Source organism: Delphinus delphis, chromosome 14, assembly GCF_949987515.2.
Source record: "Delphinus delphis chromosome 14, mDelDel1.2, whole genome shotgun sequence".
Taxonomy (NCBI): Eukaryota; Metazoa; Chordata; class Mammalia; order Artiodactyla; family Delphinidae; genus Delphinus; species Delphinus delphis.
In genome coordinates, this window is record NC_082696.1 from 55,203,643 (window position 1) to 55,208,388 (window position 4,746).

General features: G+C 38.7%; 1 pseudogene; it reads left to right on the plus strand.

Moving 5' to 3' along the window:
* The first annotated feature begins 1,099 nt into the window (after window positions 1–1,099).
* On the plus strand, window positions 1,100–4,023 carry LOC132437160 (large ribosomal subunit protein eL36-like; annotated as a pseudogene).
* The last annotated feature ends 723 nt before the right edge of the window (window positions 4,024–4,746 follow it).

Consider the following 4,746-nt stretch of genomic DNA (forward strand, 5'->3'; position numbering starts at 1 on the left):
GCCCAGCCGCTGCGCGGCATGTGGGATCTTGCCGGACCAGGTCGCGAACCTGTGTCCCCTGCATCGGCAGGCGGACTCTCAACCACTGCACCACCAGGGAAGCCCTGTATTAGATTTTAGTTTCGGATTCTGCTATTAATTTAAAGAATAATGTTTTTGTTTGACTTAATTTATGTATTTAGCGATGAATATTCCCTCTGTCTTCCCGCAGTCTTGAACTACACACATACTTGCAAAGATACATGAATGTACACATAAATACATGCATGCATTTGAAATACAGATATCTCGTAGTCTCACAGATGATGGCTCTTTTATTTTTCTATATACCTTGTTGCTTTTGGATAGTTTTTAGAGAAGAAGGAAGCTTTATTAATTAGTTGATTAAATTTTATTAATTTAAACTTTATTAATCAGTTGATTAAAACTAGAATAAAAGTTATACTTGTAATCTTTAATTTTAGTTTTTAAAAAAAGAAGGTTATATTATTATAATCTATAAGTCTGTGAAAAATGATTTTACCAAAGATCTATAAAGCACCAGAAAAAGTTATATAGGTAGTTTGAAAGAAAGCCTGCAGTTTGATGCTGCTGGTAATTAGGTTTTGTTGTCTGGGCCACATTTTTATTTGACTTCACACATTTTCATTTGAACACCAACTGTTACAAAGCATATGGACTTCCATAGCAATCCCATATGCTACATAATGGCTGGCTGCTATGTATTTAAGATTCAGACAATGATGAGATTCCATAACGATTGTGAAGTAGGAGAACTTTAAACTTTTTATCTAGTTTAATGTATATTTTAGAGACTCTAAAGTACAGAATTATGCTGTTTTATTATGTTAGGTTGTGTTCCTCCTTATGTGCTTTTGTAGTTTGAGTAGGAATGTTTATAAAATATTATAAAATGTAGTACTCTAAATGAGAACTATTTTGTATTAAATGCAAATAATTGGAATGCCCAGCCGTATTTTCATTTATGAATAAGAAGATCATTTTTTGAGAATATCACCAAAGATAGAAGACCCCAGCCTCCATCCCTGCACAAAGATCAACAATTAGATAGTTATATTGAAAAGAAATAGCTCCAGCAATGCTCAGGAGTCCAATTAAGAAACTTCAGCAACACAGTGGAACAAAAAAACTGAGAATAATTGCACTAAAAGGAAAAGAAGAACAGCTTCATTTTGCCTGCATCATTTCTTTACTCAGGCCAGTACTGCTCAATGCCAAGAGGGAACTCCATGGCTCAAAAGAGTTCCCCAAGCCAGGAAAGTGAGAGTGGGGTGAGCAACAAACATCTGTAGCTTTTGGGGGCACTGCACAAAGAACTTGCTTCAACTTTTACTTCACCAAGAAACTGCAAAGCTGAGATATAATAAAGATGACTTGGAATAAGGAAGAAAAGAAGGGCAGGGTCAAATAGTATCAGCCACCAGCAGGAGTAACTGCAGTTCCCAATGGTCTCCTCTCACTGCCTAAGAAACCAAGGACCAGTATAGCCTTCGTGGAACTCTTGGAGATTTTAACACTGAGGTTGTCCCCAGTGAAATTTTGTGTTTGCAGACACTAGCCACCTCAGTTCCTCCTCACTCTCTCCCCTCACCTCATGCGGGAGCCCAGGATCCATACTAGCAACCAGCCCCAGCCTCTGTGGCTGCACAGTGAAAGATGCCATTCTAGACCCCTGTGGCTGACCTACACTGCTGTGCTTGCATTGGGGAGTAGCCTCTACAACTGTGCACTTCCTGTCATTTGCCTGGCTCCTGTTGCTGACCTTCACTGCTGTGTGCATACCAGTGACAAGACCTTGGAGCCAATATAGATCAATGGGACAGGATTGAAAGCACAGAGATAAACCCATGAACATGTGGTCACCTTATCTTTGATAAAGTAGGGAGGAATATACAATGGAGAAAACACAGCCCCTTCAATAAGTGGTGCTGGGACAGGGAGATCAGCTCAGTGCTTTGTGACCACCTAGGGGGTAGGATAGGGAGGGTGGGAAGGAGGGAGATGCAAGAGGGAAGAGATATGGGGACATATGTATATGTATAGCTGATTCATTTTGTTATAAAGCAGAAACTAACACACCATTGTAAAGCAATTATACTCCAATAAAGATGTTAAAAAAAAAAAAAGTGGTGCTTGGAAAACTGAACAGCTACAGGTAAAAGAATGAAATTAGAACGCTCCCTAACACCATACACAAAAATAAACTCAAAATGGATTAAAGACCTAAATGTAAGGCCAGACACTATAAAACTCTTAGAGGAAAACATAGGCAAAATACTCTATGGCATAAATCACAGCAATATCCTTTTTGACCCACCTCCTAGAGAAATGGAAATAAAAACAAAAATAAACAAATGGGACCTATGAAACTTAAAAACTTTTGCACAGCAAAGGAAACCATAAACAAGACAAAAAGACAACCCTCAGAATGGGAGAAAATATTTGAAAATGAAGCAACTGACAAAGGATTAATCTCCAAAATTTACAAGCAGCTCATGCAACTGAATATCAAAAAAAAAACCCAATCCAAAAATGGGCAGAAGACCTAAATAGACATTTCTCCAATGAAGATATACAGATTGCCAAGAAACACATGAAAGGATGCTCAACATCACCAATCATTAGAGAAATGCAAATCAAAACTACAATGAGGTATCACCTCACACCAGTTAGAATGGCCATCATCCAAAAATCTACAAACAAAAAATGCTGGAGAGGGTGTGGAGAAAAGGGAACCCTCTTGCACTGTTGGTGGGAATGTAAATTGATAGAGCCACTATGGAGAACAGTATGGAGGTTCCTTAAAAAACTAAAAATAGAACTACCATACAACCTAGCAATCCCACTACTGGGCATATACTCTGAGAAAACCAAAATTCAAAATCATGTACCACAATGTTCATTGCAGCTCTATTTACAATAGCCAGGACATGGAAGCAACCTAAGTGTCCATCGACAGATCAACAGGTAAAGAAGATGTGGCAGATATATATAATGGAATATTACTCAGCCATAAAAAGAAATGAAATTGAATTATCTGTAATGAGGTGGATGGACCTAGAGTCTGTCATACAGAGTGAAGTAAGTCAGAAAGAGAAAAAAAAATAACATACGCTAACACATATATATGGAATCTAAAAAGAAAAAAAATGGCTATGAAGAACCTAGGGGCAGGAAGGGAATAAAGATGCAGACCTATTAGAGAATGGACTTGAGGACATGGGGAGGGGGAAGGGTAAGCTGGGACAAAGTGAGAGAGAGGCATGGACATATATACACTACCAAATGTAAAACTGATAGCTAGTGGGAAGCAGCCACATAGCACAGGGAGATCAGCTCAGCTCGGTGCTTTGTGACCACCTAGAAGGGAGGGATAGGGAGGGTGGGAGGGAGGGAGATGCAAGAGGGAAGAGATATGGGGACATATGTATACGTATAGCTGATTCACTTTGTTATAAAGCAGAAACTAGCACACCATTGTAAAGCAATTATACTCCAATAAAGATGTTAAAATAAGTAAATTAATTAATTAAAAAAAAAAAAAGATGTCCTACGATTCTCTTGCTTTTCACCCACCCGTATCTGTTTGTCAACTGTGGAATATCTATATAATGGAATGCTACTCAGCAATAAAAAGAAACAGACTACTGGCTCTTCTGCCCTGGCAGCCATTGAAGAGCAGCAGCCATAGCTCCCTGCTACCCCATGGCTGTGGGCCTCAACAAGGGCCACAAGGTGACCAAGAAGTGCGCAAGCCAAGGCACAGCCACTGACGTGGGCACCTCACCAAGTACACCAAGTTCGGAGGGACATGATCCGGGAGGTGTGTGGCTTCACCCTTATGCGCGGAGGGCCATGGAGCTGCTCAAGGTCTCCAAGGACAAGCGGGCCCTCAAGTTCACCAAGAAAAGGGTGGGGACACACATCCGTGCCAAGAGGAAGAGAGAGAAGCTGAGCAACGTCCTGGCCGCCATGAGGAATGCAGCAGCCAAGAAGGGGTGAGCCCTTCCCCGCTGTGCACAATAAAAGTTTTTCAGAAAGAAAAAAAAAGGAACAGACTACTGATAACAGTCTAAACAGATCTAAAAATCATTATGCTGAGTAAAATAAGCCAAGCAAACAATAGGACCCACGTATAATTCTATTTCTATCAAATTCTAGAAAATGCAAGCTAAAATGTAGTAATAAGTAATTCAGAGATTATCAGAGAGCTGTGCAGGAATTGAAAAAAGCACAAGGAAACTTTGGGGGGATGATAGAAATGTATCCGTATTGATCGTGGTGATAGTTTCACGTCTCTATATGAATGTCAAAATTGGTCAAATCATACAATTTAAACATGTGCAGTTTATTATACATCAATTAAAATTTAATAAAGTTATAATAAAATGAAGTCCAAAATAAACATTTTTCGAGAAAAAGTGTTGATAAAAGGATTGTCAGTAAACCTGCACTGAAAGAAATGTTACTGAAAGTTATTCAATAAAATGAAAAGGACACACCGGATAGAAATTTTGATATACTAAAAGAAATGAACAGTAGCAGAAATGGTAAATACATGAGTAAATTTTTAAAAATTAAAAATAAAACAAATTTGGCTGTTTAAAGTCAAAACTATATCAATATATTGTCAGGTGTGTAACCAGTGTAGAAATTAGATGTATGTATCAAATAATCAATTCCATTGGTTACATTCAGAGTTGCCCTAAAATGTGGAAGGGGGAC